The sequence below is a fragment of the Photinus pyralis genome, unplaced genomic scaffold (genome assembly GCF_008802855.1).
Source record: "Photinus pyralis isolate 1611_PpyrPB1 unplaced genomic scaffold, Ppyr1.3 Ppyr1.4_LG2, whole genome shotgun sequence".
NCBI classification, from domain to species: Eukaryota; Metazoa; Arthropoda; class Insecta; order Coleoptera; family Lampyridae; genus Photinus; species Photinus pyralis.
The window spans coordinates 39,027,081-39,045,563 of NW_022170403.1; the positions used below are offsets into that span (position 1 = coordinate 39,027,081).

At 35.7% G+C, this 18,483-nt stretch overlaps 1 protein-coding gene across 1 annotated transcript in view; it reads left to right on the forward strand.

The window, feature by feature from the left end:
- Positions 1-5,203: 5,203 nt before the first annotated feature.
- LOC116163098 (metabotropic glutamate receptor 5-like) overlaps positions 5,204-18,483 on the forward strand; it is a gene marked incomplete at its 3' end in the record, with an annotated part of 105,541 nt that continues 92,261 nt past the window's right edge. The window contains 1 exon segment of the mRNA XM_031476944.1: positions 5,204-5,242.

Genomic DNA, 18,483 nt, shown 5'->3' on the forward strand with positions numbered 1-18,483 from the left:
CAGATTTGAAGCATACCCTAAATTACGCGCGTTTGTGAAAGCTTCAACCAAAGGATAGGTACAAAAGCCAAAGAAATGTTCTGCATTTACAGAAAGCGACTTAGGAAGATTTTTTATTTCGCCCAGATGACAGTTTCAAAAGTCATACTTGAAGTATCGTTACTAGCAACTTTAAAGCACGTGTGTTTTAAAGGCCTTTTTTCGCACGCATTTGAGTGTTTAAAACGGAGATTGTGATTCAGGTATAATAAAAAAGTATTTCGCGCACGGGACAAAGTTGAACTTAAACAGCAATTTAATTAACAATCGGTTCAGTTGTAGAAAAAATATTGTATATAACGCTAGCGCGAAGTTATTTCGCGCATTTGACTGATATTTTAACTCGGCTTCGCCTCGTCAAAATACCTTCAGTCTCAATGCGCGAAATTGAACTTCGCGCTCTTGTTATATAAATAACTATTATATAAATAAAAAAGTTTGCAATTCGGTTTATAAATGGTCGAGATGCGAACAGGGCACTGCGAATTTTGAATCGATTCGTTTACACGGACAGATAGATGGACAGACAGACATGGGAACAGATGGACAAGCGAACAGACAGACGACAGCCAGCAATGCAAAATTATAAACGATCTCGAGGATCGTTAATAAACGGCAAAAGTGTAAAATTATGCAGCATGTAAAAAATGATTTTTTGTTTTTTTTTTACAATAACTTTATTAGCAATAAACGCAGAAAAAAATTCCTGCCTTGGTGTAAACCTCGACACCATAACGAACCAAATAGCGAAAAAGTACAATAATAGCTCTTAAGGTAAAGAACTAGTAGCGTCCGAACGGATGGACGGACAAAGTGGCCACAATAGCGCATTTTTTTATTTTTGTGGAAATGCACCAAAAAGGGGCCCTCCAAGAAAAATTAAAAACTCGATCGCTTTGGGAGTGATACAGTTGAACCCTTTTGTGATTGCTCTGGTACACAATAACCTCTTCTGGTATAGAAACTTTCAGGATAATGAAGCTTGTATTTACCCTTACCGCGGTTAAAACTTGCGTCAAAGTTTGGAAGAAATAAATCGAATTGTTGTTTGTGTTCAAAAACCAAATCCCACTACCCTACACGCTCTAATTTTTCCGCTTATTATTTGAGTTTTTTCCTGAGCAAAATGTCACTTTAAATACACGATCTAAGCGCCAGATTGTTTAACAACGACCGAGTTTTGCTTATATAGTACGACTTTTTCGAAAATTTATTAACTCAATAATTTATTGTTTCACAACTAGAGCTGTAAACTTTGGCGAAGAACTACCTAGTTCTAATTTAATTCAGAAATAGGTTTTAAAATCTAAATAAAATACTGCAAATAGAGTAAGTGCGTTAGTGATGATTTGGCAGACGACGGCGATGATGAATCAAAGGCACAACAATGCTACAGACCGATTTCAAACGTACACAATCAATGCAAATATTGAACAAGTAGAATGTACTTCTAATGTAATAAAAAAGAGAAAATATTACGTAGAATTCCCTTTGTGACTAGACACCTGACCGCAAAACTCCGATTAAAACATGCCATTCGTACGTTAAGGCTGGACAGTACATACAGAACGGAGTATGTAAAGTTGCCTATTGTCAATCCCCAAATTTGGTTATTTATAATATTAATTTGTGTTCGATGGTAAAAACATAAACTTAGTCCAATTTAATAATGCACATTTTCTATCTGTATAAAACCAGCCACGCGGCGGAAGCTATCTTTTCGCGCTTTTGAGGAAAACTTTTAAGTTGTTTTTCCAAGATAACTTATCTATAAATGAAGTTGGAACAATTTCCAAAATTAAGATACGTTCGTAAACTTAATATCTAGGCAATAACGCCAGGAAAATTTATTTCCTTTTTTCTTTTCCAAAATATGACACCCTAACAGCCCTCGACGTTGCCCTTAAAAAAAAGATTATTTTAAAACATTTTAGTAAACCCCGGCGTTATTGTCTAGCTAAAGCATTCACCTTTCACAGGAATATTCGACCCCTTCTTCAACTTCACTCAGAATTAAGATATCGTGGAACGAAATCACGCGTTTTCGGGCAACGGAACGGGTGTACTGTCCAGCCTTAATTGCGAATCGTTCGGCTCCACTCAATGAGCGCTTACCTTTATAACTCTAAATTTGAATCCAAAGCATCGGCATCTAATTCAATTTCAATTTACAACTTGACATTTTAAAAGTTAAAATTTCGTATATATACGAACGTCGTATTTCTTCTAAATTGAAATTGAAACTTTTATTACAAATTTACAGATAATGAGATAATAAAGATTTGTTGCTGATATATTGAATGCTAATAACAAACTCATATTTCACAAAAAATCTGCATTTACAACTTTACGAAAGATGTATTCTCGTAAAAAATTCAAGCTCTTATAAAACTGTCAAATTACGTTATTTGATTTTAATTTTGCAATAAGTACCAAACCCCCTCTTAGAAGTAGGTATGTATCTTCCAAAATGCTTTTTTTTTCATTTTTAGTTTCAGAAACAATAAATTCTGATGTAACGCCACATTTGATGGGGAATTGTTTATAGACTGCTGAGCTTAGTTTTGAAACTCGGGAGCTGAACTACGGATAAACAGCAACTTTCAAGGTTAACACGATTCATAAAAAAATTAAAAATGGCACCATCTTGGAAGTTAGAATATTACTTATCTACTTACCCCACTCGGCCACTCTCCTCTCCTCTAGTATCCCGCGCAGGAGCGCCACTTGCGCCCTGTTCAACGACCGAACTTATACATATGCAATTATGAGAAATATGTGCTGTGTGCACTAGTCCGTAAGCCAGAAAGACCGTACACAAAATACAAAAAAAACCTATTTACCTTTATGTATTATCACGGCAGAAAACTTCTCCGCGCCACAAAGGAGAGATTCTACCCTGCTCTCAGTTAACCTGTTAACTTCTAACAGATAGTGGGTCAGACCCACTTCAACTCCAAACTGAACTTCAAAATTTTGAATTATTAAAAGGACCTTGGGCAAGCATCCAATAAAAACACAGGCAAATTAGAAATGATGTCGTTGAGAATGAAACACACGGAAATTTAATCAAAAGTGCGATTTAATCGTAACACACAAAAGGAAAATGGTACAAACACAAACAATTATTACAAAAAGACTAAAATTAAGACTTAACTACTTACATTACTTATCCGGGAACTGTAATCCAAATAAAAAGGTATCCGTACACAAAAACAATGTTCAATAAACACACTTTACACTAACGACCGGGAACTCGCGGAAAACTTACTTATGGGGGCGGCGAACAAACACCTCTGCTTGCAGCAGTTTTGATGGCTAAAATTTCAAAACGTCGAACAATAATTGACCGCGAATTCGGCTTCCGACTACCGAACTTCTTCGAAATTCAAACTCACATCTGACGAAAGCGTTCAATGCTGGCTGTGGCTTCAACACAAATCATCCACGATGGAACTCGCAAAAAGTGAAATAAATTCTTCTACGATACGTAACTCAGTGCTGACGTAGCAACACTTTGGCCCCAAACTTGGCGTAAAGCCGATTCTAAAAACTTCAACGAAACGTAGTTCCGTTCTCAATGTGGCAAAAGGCGACGCTTTTCTTCTTGACGTCCTATTTAAGGCGAAAACTTTTCTTCCGAAAATCAAAATTACAACCAATCATACATAGTTGACAACAAAGGCTATCCCCTCAACGTACGTTAATAGACCAATGTCTGCAGCCATAATTGATACATCGGGATCGGATTTAGACAATAGTTGTATATAGAAATTGTGCCTACATACACATCACAATAAATAAGCACCTTAATTATGTGTTGAATTAATGACTTCTGGGGACTTAATAAGATAAATCGCATGTTTAGTTCGCCACTTACATTGCGGTAAGTATAGATGATTGTGGCGATACCTACATTCTTAGAGAAGGAAAGAGTGAGGAGTGATAATAATGATCGTAAAGTGAAGCCCAAATTAGTTTGTTGTTTCACCGAAAACTAACCTATAATTACCTGTGAAACGATAGTCCATTGTGTGTTTTTTGGCTATCACTTCCGTGCACTACAATGTAGGTACCAGTGTCCAATTATGTTTTTAATCGCACACTTCGAGACTTAAGGATCGCATAAACATGAAAATGCAAAAAAGTAAACAAACTTTGGCTCCGAGAATATGGCCGCCACAGGCTTCAAAGCCCTTGATAGGATGTTATCATATCAGTCCCCTTTCTTCATAGTCTAACCCTACATTGAATTAGATTTGAGGTTAAGTAGCGTCAAGCGTCAACGAACACACACCATAGGCGTACATTCACATTGCGCTGCCACTATAAAATTGTCAAGTCTCAAACTCAGTCAGATCCCGTATTTTATATTTAATTAGTTAAAATAGCGTATTTTACTTGCATGTACCTAAAGGCGATTATGACACTCGGGAAAATTACAATACTCGCCTTCGGCTCGCGTTGCAAACTTTACCTCGTGTCTATCGCACTTTTTACCTATATGCTCGGATATAATATACTATTATTTCGTAAAAATCAGTTACATATACATGTTCACATCTTACCCCCAGTTACATGTACCCGTACCTAGACTAGACAAAGCTTTATTGCATCTTCCACGCGTTTATCTAAAAGCAGATGCTTGCCACTCTGCAGTTGTATGTCTGATGTTTTCTCTAAGTATAATGACATGTTAACGAACATTTTGTAATTTTAGCAATTTGCGAAAATCGACCTATTTCATTACATATATGAAAGTCACTTGTATCAAAGATGTTAGAAAAGTCACAACCCGTCAAAAGTGTTTACCTCAAAGACAAAAACGGAAATCAAACTGTTCCAAGATGCTAACCGTAACGGTTTGGATGTAATAGACCGAAAAGTTTTTATATGAGCGTAGTTTGTGAGTTTTCCGTACGGAAATGGTTAAGATTAACTTTTTCCATTTTCCCAAACTTCCAAATTATACATTAATTTCGCTGTCTCTCCAAGAATTCGGTACTTAAATCCTGATCGCCAATACTCGGTTGAAAAATATTACCGTTGAATACGCGTGCTATGTCGCGGAAAGCGTCGGCGCAAGTTTTTGGAAACTGATGGAAATTTGAGCGGCAGTGAAAGCTCAGTTTGCAATAAACGTCGCAGGAGGGTAAACTGTTCACGGATTCATCTATGACGATCGCGTTAATGTCACGTAAAGGTAAGTTTAACGTAGTTTTTCGTAAGGGAAGTAATCGTTGCAACGTTTTGCATTTCGATAAATAAAATACTATGCAAGTTTTCGACACCTAAAATAATTTCTAAGTGGGTGAAAAAAGTTTTGAAAAGTTACTTCGTTGCCTTACGAATTGTATACTTAGGTACTCAAAACTTTAGTAGTTTCTCCATTTATTTGCAAATAGTTTGTGGGAAAACGTGTCTCATATTTCACTCTGAAGTGATGTCAGCAATGATTTATCAGCTATTCATGGTGAAAGTGCGTAGGTACATCCAGGCTCTAATCCACTTAGGTAGTTGGTTTAGCTTTTATCATATGTTGATTCAGTTGAAGTGTTGGTAAAACGTTTGTTTTTGCACTCGATGCGATTATCGTCATGTAGGTGGTTTATGTTGACGTCCAGTCCAAATTCACTAAAGTAGAAAATCAGTGCTTCCATTTTTAATGCGTATGACCAAATGAACTTGAACGTTTTTTTTCGAGGGTGAAACGGACGTAGAAAGCTTTTTACATATAACTGTTCAATGTAATAACCATATTACAATGATATTACATAGGCATTCAACAATGAAGCTCATGAAGTAGTGCTGGCATGTCACGTAATGAACATTTAATGCCAGTAAGCCTCTTTTAATGACATTTTACATTCTGCGTAGACGAAGCCTTAAGCTACGTATTCTGGCTTTGACAGTTTTGTAACAGACTCGTGCATGTTGCATGCGATATTATATTCAGCAGCGAAAAGACGGTATTTTTTTTACCAGAAAGTTTAATGCGAATAAAGCGCTGTTTCTAAAGCCGCAATACAAATTATTTGGATAATATGTATGTGCTCAAAATGCTCAAATTGATGCAATGTGTTGCTTTTCAATTTACCCCAAGAAAAGCATCACATCCTCTCTTTATATTGTACTTACCATAATTACTAAATTAGTTTACATACATTTTTTGGGTTCACATTAAATTCTGAAGTTTCTCGTTTAAATTTTGGTGCCAGCGCTTATAACGCTTGTGACAAGAGCAATAGTCGGCTGACTATACTGTCAAAACTCCAAATCATCATAGTGAGTGTACCTCGCGGAGATTTCTGATTTAAATCAATTACCAACTGTCTATACCGATTTTTAGTTTGAGGTATTATGCGTCATAAAAACGTGATTCTTCTGTATTAAGTGGGGAAAGTGTTGTGTTTTTACTTTTAAAACTATCAATAGTAGGTAAATGCATGTAAGAATTTTGATAGTTGATACTAAGGTAAGGTAAAGTAAAGGTTCCATAAAATGCATTTTTTTAAGACACTAAACTAAAAACTTATGAAATACGAGTAACTGTGAGAAATGATATTCCCATTTAATTGCTCTACCCTTCCTACAAAATGAATTGTTTATCCAGAAATCGAGCACTCATTATACCTACATGAAAATGATAAAAATAGATGTACCGTTATACTAAAAAGCTCTAAAATTATTGTTAAAAACGTATATCAATTCTGGTAAAATTTATCCTGATGCTGATTGCTGTTGTAAGAAGCATCTTCGCACATCTAATTTGATTGTATAGGAAGCACTTTCAGCGGATGTATATATATTTTTTTATTTAAAGGAATAATGCCTGAACTACAAGGTCTTGTGGCATTTTTGCTTATACAGCAGATAACTCATTTACATTTACACGGCATCGATTAGTTGAATGTCTCTTAGGAAACTTATTACATTCTTTTACTTTGAAAAAGCTGTTTCCAAGTGGCTGCCGATGCCAAAATTGTTGCGCTGCTTCGTGGTCCTAGGACAGTCACAGAGGATGTGTCTCACAGTCAGTTTGATGTTGCATTGTTGGCAAGTTGGTTCTTCTTCCTTTTTAAGCAGGTAGTAGTGGGTAAGTCTTGTATGTCCGTGTCCGATTTTCAGTCTTGTTAATATTGTCTCTTCTCTTCTAGTGATATTGCTTTGAGATTCTAGGGGTGTGTGTTTCAGTTTGTAGTAATTTTTTGTGTTCGCTGTTTCTTCCCATACCAAGTTCCATTCTTTGGTGATACGGTTTTTAATTATATGTTTGGCGTGGTGTATGTCGTGCTTGGATCTTTTCTGGATGTAGCTTCTTTTGCTTGCTGGTCTGCTCTGTCGTGGCCTTATATGTTGATATGTGATGGAATCCATAGAAAGTCGGCTTCTTTGCTTTGTGATTAGTGTTTTCCAGGTGGTGTGTATTTCCTTGATACATTCATGTTGTGGATACATGTTGTTTAATCCCTGTAATGCACTGAGCGAGTCGGTTACTATTAAAAATTTATCGTACACGTTTCTCGATATATATCCGAGTGCTTCCTTGATCGAATATAGTTCGGTACTGTACACACTTGACGCATCTGGTAATTTGTATTGGTAGGAATTGTCTTTGTGTTTAAACGTGCATCCAACAAGATTTTTAATTTTTGACCCGTTTGTATACATTATTTGTCTGTCATTATGTCTAGTAAGGATTTCTAAAAAGAGGTTTTTATAAATTGATGGATTTGTGGAATTTTTGGGTGGTTGGTTAGTTCAAAGTTCGCCTTTATTAGAGGAGTTGCCCAGGGTTGCTTGATTTGGGGAGTATTTGGTAGTTTAACTTGTATTTCAAGGGTTCTTAATAGCTTTCGGCCTTTTACATTAAACTGTGGTACTATTCTTTTTGACCTAGTGAACAGATTTTGAAGTTCCGGTTGTAAAGTGGCTATTTGGTTAGGATGGTTTGGGTTTACCCATGACTTGTACCGTGTAGTAGAGTAATTGTTTAGAAAGCTTTGCTTTTAGGGGTAGTTCACTCGTTATTGCATAGAGGCTATCTACTGGTGTTGTGCGATGTGCTCCTGTAGCTAAGCGGAGTCCATGATGATAAATAGCGCATATAAGGATTTCAGAATGCTACTGTTGGTTCCTCCGTAGATGCATAGGCAATATTCTATTTTCGACCTAATCAATGCGTTTAATATTTTTATTATTGTATTTGTATTTGTTCCCCAGTTTCGATTTGATATAACTTTGATTATGTTTAACGCTTTCCTGGTGTCTTCTATGGTTTTTTTTTAATGAGGGATCCAAAAGTACAACTCCCAAATATTTGATTTGATTTGTGTGTCACGCTAATAACGGAGCCCTGAGGTGTTCCGTTTTCTTGGATCAGTTCTCGAGATGTCGTATTTGCGACACGCACGATTATGTTTCGTTCTTCAAGGAAATTTGTAATATATATTGTACCATTCTTCCCCCAAATCCCCATTTTAGAAGAGTCTCTATTATTGTATAAATGTAGACCTGTTTTTCCTAAATCCATTTTGGTCGTCATTTATTAATTGTAATTCTTCTAATTGTGTCGTAAGTCGATTGTTCACTATCTTTTCTAGTAGTTTGCAGACTAGGGATGTTAGTGCTATAGGCCTGTAGCTATCTGGTTCATCTTTAGGCTGGTTAGGTTTTAATATTGGGATGATTATTGATACCCTCTACAGACTAGGGAATGTATTTGTTTTCCAGATATGGTTAAACAATTTAGTTAGTACTGGTTTAGTTGTTCTGGTGCTGTTACTTATCATACTGTAGTGGATGTTATCAATAACTAGGCTGCTGTCTTTGCATTGGGGGAGATTGCATGCTCAAGCTCGTTGATATGGATGTCTATATTGTAGCTCTCTGAGTTATTTTCGAGGATTACTAGTGCTACTTCCTCTATTCCGTTCTTGTGTATCTAGTACAGGAAAATTGTCCAAAATAGACAAGAAAATTGCGAAGTAGTTGAAACTTGGTATAGACGTTTGAAAATACATATATTTCAAGGAACTGAAGAGTCCCTAACCACAAGAGGTGTGCTGGAGTGGTCATGCTCAAAGAACGTAGGGTGAACTGGATTTTCACTTTTTTAACAGGAAGTGGCAGTTAAATCTTATTAAAAAAAATACTTTGTGACATTTGTAGCGCATTTTTTTAAGAATTAACAAAACATGTGCTATTGTTTGCGTTTTGTCCGTCCGTCCGTCCGGACCCACTTTTACCGTTTTGAACTAAAAATCCGATCCGGGAAAACTTTACTGTGTGAACGATCCGTTACGACAGGTGGGCGAGCGGCGTGATGGTTTTTAAACCTTCATTTTGGGCTGAGCACACTATATAACGCTAGGGACTCATCGAATTCTTAAACAGAATATATTTATGTATAAGTATACAAAGTTACAAAGACTTCGCAATTTTCTTGGATTTGGATACAATTTGACTGTACTAATCTCGAACATTGTAACGTTATGACGTTTATAGTAAGATGTCGTTTGGGATTAAACTACACCTATACTTGAAATTTGGTCAATTTTTGCTATTAACAATTCTAAAACGCATTCGTATTCGTACGCTTGGTGCGGATAAACAAAATGTAACTAAGCCAAAGATTTGAAATTTACTTAATTGCGCTTTAAGAAAATTTTATTGGAATCGAATTGTATTGAAAATTCCTATTGAGGATAATTTTTAGAAAAAAGGTCATAGAGAATTAGTTTCTGGAAAAGAAAAGAACCAGCTTCCCTATTTCAAAAATTCAGAAGTAGTTTGCATCAAATACAAAAAACAACTTACCAGCTTCAGCAATTTTCTTCAGGAGTATTCGTCGATAGCAAAATCATTATCTACCTGTCAAAATTTAATTGAATCTACAGACGACACCAAGAAAAAGAAATCAAACACAAGGTTAGCTACAATTTCACCATTCATTCATCATTTATTTCATTTAAAATCTTCCATACATATTGTTCATATTGATACGTAATTTAGTTGAGAAGTACCTGTTTTTTTGGTCAATAGTCAAATGTAAAATACTTATAATTATTTCAACGACGGCATTCATATTTTGTTCCGATAGCGCTATCCCTTCTTTATTTAATTTTTTATTCGCCGGCGCCGTTTAATTTTTTAATTGATGTGTTCCTTTCCTTTCATTAATAACAAAAGAAAAAAACCTAATTTGTAAAGGGTACTCGATACTTTGTTTATATAAAAAAAAAATTCATTTTGTTTTTATTCATCGCTATTGGCGTGATAACATGTTGTTGTAGTTGTTGGAGCTGGAGTTTTCTTTACATTTTTCGACTGCGATGTGCGTTTAATTAATTTATTTTTGAAGCTTCATTACCTTAAAATTAAAAAAAATTCGTCCATAAATAAAAAAGTTGTGTTTGCGCAAGCGAAATACATGTTTTAAACACGTGCATATAGTAAATAATTTAATCGTGGCTTCCAACAGATCCAATTTTCTTTTTCTTTATAATAGCATTTACCGTTTCTTAAGATAAGGATCTGACAGTAACAGCCGTCAGGAGAAACGGGCAGACGGACGAACAAAGTTGCGGAAATGCTTCAGTTAGGTTTACGTTGCTTAGATATTTTGAAGTACTGACGTAGTATGAGTACCTAGATACCTATTGAAATATTTCTAACCAACTTCTATAGCAAACTGAGTAATTGACAAAGCAATTAGTAGATTTCAGCGAATTTCGCACTAGCAAAGAATCGACAATTTAGAAGCGATTTACATTTTGGTTCGTAGGCCAGTCAAATTAGGAAAAATAGCGGAAATAATTGAAAGAAATGTGAAAATTGGTATGGAGTGTACATTAGGGCTTGTATTCGAACATACTAAAAGTTGGGACCAAAACTCCTAGGGCTCGAGCCGCCATCTTCGAAAAATGGAACTGCAAATCACTTTTTCACTAATTGCCGAGGGCGAAAGCCTCTTCCATGACTTATTTTTAGACATTTTGTGTGTATTGTAAATCAAAAAAAGTTAATTTCGAAAATGTTAGTTAAAGAAGAAATAAATGTCTTATATGTGCTACGTTTCAAATGAAAGAACTTTTCTTAAAAAGAATTTTAACTGACAATCCTACAAGAAAACGTAGCTATTATCTATAGTCTGAGTCTAGGAGAAGGTGATTGGTGTATGAATTAGTGCATTGTTTTAAGGCCTAAGCACAGTAGGTACCTACTTATAATTCCTTCAAAATATCTCACCAAACGCTAGTAAAATTGTACAGAAACGCAGTTCTGTTTGCGAGATCTCAAAACATTAAGATGTAGAAAAATATTGTTCTTTAACATAGATTTCATTTCGCATAAATTTTTTGTATTTTAAAGTACAAACATTCAAATCTGAGTAGACCGTATTTTAGACATTTTATAACAAAATTGGTATCTTGAAAAACCATGAATTTTAATAGATACTTCATTATAGAAATAGGACCCAACGGTTTCTCATAAATAAATCATATGGTATACGTAATGCCTCTCGAATTTGTGGAAATATAAAACACATACATCTACCTAAAGTTTATAAATAAAGTAGCATTTTAAACCCTTATAGAAAAACCGCCGCCGTTGGGAAGTAGTTACATGCATGTATTATGCACATTATATTTGGATTGAATTAAGTGGCATAATATCTATTTCAAACTTGAATTTAAAACGATATTGTTAGCATCCTACATGTTGTACCTGGTAGCGAAGTATCAATATAAATCGGTTTTGTTTTCTTAGTTGAATTAATTAATGTTGCGAATCTAACACGAAATTTGCATATAATTTTTCAGTGCATGTAATTTCATCTCGTTATCTTTTATTAAATCTGAATATGAGAAAAGTCGAATTCAACGATTTAGTATGCGACGGGATATGCGCTGACAATTTTCAACGGAGGTTTTCCTGTGGCTAAATTATCCCGTTGAGTAACTCTAGGATTTCGGCACAATTAATACATTTTCTCGATGTTGAGCAGGATCCTTCCGTAACGAATTTATTTGACTGCTTATTAATTGTCCTCTTATGATGGGTTTATACAATCATTATCAGCAGTTCACTATCAACAATCAATAAGAAAAATAGCCGATAGAAATAAAGGTTTATTGCGCGTTGCTAATCAACGAAACCATTCTGAGCCTAGTGAACTATGTAATAATAAACGTGTAAACAAATATAGAAAACGAGCTCCTGGGTATGGCTATAGCATGTGCAAAACCAAATCTTGAATCTGGAGTTAGTTTTGCTTTATTTAAAGCGTACATGTATGAAATTTCATTTAATTGCTTCCATAAATAAGAAAGTTGGCACTGCACATCATGCACAAAACCAAATTTGGAAACTGGCGCTACATTTGCTTTTATTCCAATCAGCTATGTATGTAATTTCATTTAAATGCCTCCATAAATAAGAAAGTTGGCGCACTGCGCATGGGCAAAACCAAATTTTGAAACTGGCGTTAAATTTGCTTTTATTCCAAGTGGCTATGTACCAAATTTCATTTAAATACCTTCATAAATAAGAAAGTTTGCAAATTGCAATTCGACTTATAAATGGTCGAGATGAGAATGATGATCGATTAGGCTGAACTTTTGGAATTGTGTTTTATATGGCTATAGCTATGCCCATATTTCATACAATTCAGTTCATAACTAACGGAGATGTCAAAAGGGCCTACTTTATTTTTTGGTCTACATTGCCAATCCACGAATCCCGATCTACAAATTTGATAAATAATCCACCTGAAAAATTTCATAGTAATCGAGTACATTCGTTTATGAGATATCCTGCTAACGGACGGACAGACGGACGGACAGATAGACAGACACCGCAAAATTATAAACTCGCTAGGAGCTCGTTAATAATTGTTAATGTGTCATTTTTGTAATGGCCTAACATTTATAACAATTATACCCACCGAGTCCCTGGTGTCAGATTTGCTTTTATTCGCAGTACATATGTATGTGTCAAATTTTATTTAAATACCTACCTTCATAAATAAAAAAGTTTGCAATTCGGTTCATACATAAATCGTGTAAATACGAAAAGAGCATTGTGAATGTTGAATAATCTCAACTTTTGCATTGCGTATTATTTGGCGTGACCATTCTGGAAATGGTGGAACAGATTCGCAACCATAGTTCGGCGTATTTTTTTGAAGTTGAAGATAGTGGTCATTAAACCACAGAAGGTAGCCGTGGGCATTACGCTTTAAATCATGCGAGCATTGTGCTATTATTTTGTGTAAAAAGAATTCAAAACTTTACAAAATTTACGCGGAACCCTAAGGCAATTAGGCACGAATCTGCAATCGATCGCACGTCAATCAATTAAAAAGTTTTTTAAGTGAGTCGCCCGAAGTTTGTACGGGGTGATTTCCTTTTGGGTTGGCGAGTAAATTCAAACTGAATCGTGGAAAATTACATGGGGGGGGGGGATACGATTAAAAATTGAATACTGACGTTAAAAAAGCTTCAGTTAGTAAGAAGGATTAAAGTGGAAAATTGCGTGTTCCAAGTAGTGCTAGATTTAATTAGTAAACTAAATTGCAAAATTAAAATTAATTCGTGTCAATTTACGAAGATGAATGGACCAGTTAATTATAAGTACGTAATTAAACTACCACCGCCTTCGAACTCACCAACGACCAAGGAGAAATAGTGCCACAACATTACGTCGAACATCGCATGTTTTAAGGAAGCGGATTTCTCATCAAAGAATCAGCTACCCCGTTCCGAGACCAAAATTGCCACAGCAATTTCAACTATAATGTTAACAGCAGTGTTAAAGTAAATAATAACAAACTCGTTAAGTATTGTATTTCCTCAGAAAGCAATCTGTTTCGACCAAAAATTAGTAGGGCATCATCAGGATTAGCTATAAATAGGTAATTAAAATAGAAATAGTTACAACACATTTTCAGACAAATTACCGACGATTAAAATATAAGCAAATTATCAACTCATCAATGACTAGATTAACATTGGGATTTAACTACATGGAATATAATATGAGGTATGTAAATTAAGTAATGAGGCTAATCCTGTAGCAGTTGCTATAGCAACTCTGTTCGTGTCAAACTTTAAGGAGCGATACTGAGATGCCATACGCATAGAGTACAATTTTGAGGTCAGAATGTGCATGTGGCTGTCTGTCATTTTTCTTGTGAAGTTACTCTTTGTACCTCGTTCCATGATACTATTTTCGAAGAGACAGTAATGATTACAGTAATTATATTTAAATAATAAATATATAGAGCATTAATCTTATTACTTACTTAATTTACCGAGTAGTTTACACACCTCGTATATTTGAAAAGCCTGGAATCCGGCCTCTCTCATTACAGACCTCTTTTATTATTGACATGTTATGGTCATATGAGGTTCAATGAATGCCGCACCGCGGTATCTTCGTTAGCGTCGAGTTGTTAGCGGTGCCTCGCACCCTGGAGGAACTTGTTCTTGGATGAAAACATCACTTGGATATGCTAACACTAGAACATGCATGAGATAAGCTAATCAAAAGTGCCAAAGCGGTGACATTACATTTGATATTGTACTGGATATTTAGAACTTGAATTCATGCAGTTCGGTTCATAAAGGGCCGAGATGACAAAAATTATCAAAGTCCTCGTGTGAGATCGAAGGGACCTCAGCGTATTGCTGTGTGGCAGATTAGTATCCTATTAGTCAGCCAGCCACCATCAGTAAAATTTTGGTGAAACATGATCATAGGATTTCCCAAGTTAAGTCACAAGAGCATGACCCTGGGATTTCACTCATTTCGTTACAAGGTCATTAATTTGAGGTTTCCTCGATTATGTTACAAAGTAACGAATGATCTTGGGATTTCCCCGATTTCATCACAAGGTCATTAGCTCGCAAGGATTTCTCAAGGTCGTGGCTTTGAACTAAGGTCCAAAGTCATGGCTTTCGATGCCGGACCAAGGTATATACCAAAACATCTTCCTCTGGTTCAGTAAAATCACGGCCAATTTTACGAGAGTACCAGAAAAATTTTGAATAAATCCCCTAAACCTTCTATAGGATTCAGCATACCTCAATGTACCAAAGCCTTTTTTTTAAAAAATTGTATCCTCCTCATTTTCAGAAAATCTGGTTGCGAAAGATCACGGTCGACCTTGGATAAATCTCATAACGCTTAATGTACCTTCTTCAGAACTTCAGAAATCCGGTTGCCAAACTCATGAGAGCACAAGGAAGACTTTGAAGAAGCCTGTCAACGATTACTTACTTTCTTCAGAATTCAATGTAGCATAACTGAATTAATGAATAAAAATTTCTTCTAAGAAGATTGTCCTAAAAGAAATAAGTAATACGCGGGTCCATTGTTTAGACCACCATAGTCCATAATTAATTTATGCATCTTTACTTTTGACAATTTCTGATGAGTAATGTAAGTAAAAATGCATGCTACTTAAATCTGATTGGAGAATGGAATGAGTATTCAATAGTGTAGCTCACGAACCATTGTACCATTTAAATTTGTTAATTTGGCGGTCATTTTGCTTAAGGACTTATTTCTTAAATGAATCACCGCGGGTAAAAAAAACTGACCAAGAACAACTACAGAGCTGTACTTTAGAACCAACATTAATGAATGTCATACCTGTTGGATATGGCGATTTGTAAGATATTAGATTTATCTAGTCACTAGTGTGTACACAGTACCTACACTTCAAATATAAAGTTCTGTATCCATTTTCGTGAATAATTATTCATCACGGGTTAAATCCATTCAGTTCAATAATAACATGTCACACAGAAAGAATAAGTACGTGGAATGAAGGGCACAACGATAACACATCGTATCCTTTTAGCAAACCTCTGTAAAACCTAAGGCCGGACTAGGCCATCCATCCGTGTTCCGATAAATCGGGGTAGGTACCGACAAAATTCATTCACGCATTTCTAGAGCCAGCTCAACTCAACCGAACTCGGGCACAATCTCGATAAACAAAGACAAGTTATGACATAACAAACAAAATTGTAACGACAATATTCATAGAGCAATCGTAGACACCTGCTGGTATACGCCATAAGAAGCACACTTTTGGTGACCGAGGGGGTCACCAAAACAACAAGTGCCGCTTCTCACAGGTTACTTGTTGCCTACGCAAGTAACAGAAAATGCTTTTATTTCTTTGTCACGTAAAATGAAGGAGAATTTTAATACAGCGTGAAAAATATTAAACTCACATCAAACTACTATACCAGTGGCGTCTCCTACAAAAGCTGAATAACAAATTTGGGACTTAGAAAAATGGAAACCCCCAATATTTAAAACGCAATTTACCGGGCAAAGTCGGATGCATCACAGTACATAACACAAAATTCTGTTCTTACAATTGAACTCATCGTTTACTGATAAAATGCTGGTTTTAACGCAGAATTTCAGATCGATTACCTAAATTTACAAGAGGCTCAAAATTAACTGGGTAACGTCATTACTCCACTACAGAGAAAGAATGTTTAGTAGTTCTTTGGGCCGATGCAAAATTTCGTCCTTGTATTGAAGGTTATCACTTTACTGTAATTACTGATCATAATTCTTTGATATGGCGACTGCACGTATTTTACGCTATTATTATTGACCTCAATTAAAAGCGGACGTTTCTCGATTTATTCGTCGTTGTGAAGTATGCGCTGCACATAATAAGGTTGAACCTAGGGTTGAAAAATGTATGACTCTTAGTCTTCCTTCTGCGTAATGGAGCCGCTTCCTTTGCAAAACGATAGAAGAACAGATATTTTCCTCACCCCAATATATTACTTATTTACATTGGGACAAACATTTAGCTACGAGTATAATTGGTTGCGCTATTCGTTCCGTTAAACATTCTCCTTATTATTACTTACTTACTCTATGGAGATTTATATCACAAACCTGAAAACTCAGACTAGTTCGCGGGCTATAGAACCTGACCGTAGTACTTTGACTAACAGAACTGCCCAGACTTACGAAAACATTAGGAAAGACATAAGAGCAAGGATGCGAGAGCCCACTCAACGCACTCTGTCCCGCTATAACCTTCTACATAGACAAATTGTATACAAGAATGACGACTACGTATGGGAACACCATTTTGTACTTTCTGACGCTTTTAAGAACTTTAACGCCAAACTTGCTCCCAAATTCATAGGACCTTACCAGATTATGTTATTTCTAGATGGACTTACGAATTAATAGACAAAGACGAAAAATCCTTAGGCACTTACCGTATACAGGACGTAAAACCTGATCATACTATTACTCAACCTAGACCTAGTGCTGATTCTCACTCTGATATCGACTCAGACAATTTATCAACTTCCGATAGCCAATCATTGAGACCTAGACGGCGAAAACGTGGCAAAATATAACCGGGTTATATATATTATTTTGACATTTCATCTTTTATGATGCCTGTGTAGGAGCGGACTAAGAATTGTCCGCCAAACCTTTCGGCTCCAGTAGTCATGTTTGGGTGATGGTATATGCGGCTTGGGTATATCATTTCCTTTATTTTGGTTGAGGTTTAACGGCTCTTTCGACTCCTCAGATTTTTTCTTAGTAACCCTGCTATATTCTTTAGAGTTATCCGAACCTTGTTTGAAATTCGGGGAAATTCAAGTTTAGTTAGGAGGGAGTTTGTTAAGTTCTTTTCGCTCGTAATTCAAATTTAGTATTCTTTTTTTTCTTACGCTATCAAGGTATCTTCTTTGTAAACCACTAGGCTACATGTAAATTCGTGATTATCTTAGTAAGTATAGGATTCTTTCACCTAGTTTTTGGTTTTGTCGACGGAGGTCGTGCAGAGTTTTCTTTAATTTTAAATTTAATGTTAACAACAATGACGCATATTCCTTTTGACTTTGAATAATAATTTTTAGGATTCTTACTTTTTACATCTGGTTTACTATTTTCTTTTTCATTACCTACCAGTTTGTGCTTCTACATCAATATGGAAACCGTGTGATAATCTGTGGCCACGCTCAGTTTTTAGCTACCTTGGCTTACATAAAATTTACTTAATACTTAATTAAATACAGCAACGATTTTCTTGACTCTAAACAACTTACAACTAATCTCCCCTGACGGCTCGCCAGTCAACTTCTCCTATTGCCAGTAAAAACCTTCTTACCATGCTAATAATGTAAAATACTATAACAAGCTTCTGTTACAATATGTGTCTAAAAAAAGTAGGTAAATACGACTGTATGAGTTCAAGTGAAATAGAAAAATTACGTCAATGAATTTAATGTTACTAGTGTGAGAGAGACCACCACTCGTCTGGCTTCACTAATAATATACTTGTTTCCCTTCCAGTTACGAGTATATAGTTCAATGATAACACATTTCAGTAGCAAACTGAAACGACGTTGCACTTCAAAGACGTTTTGAAAGGTTTCG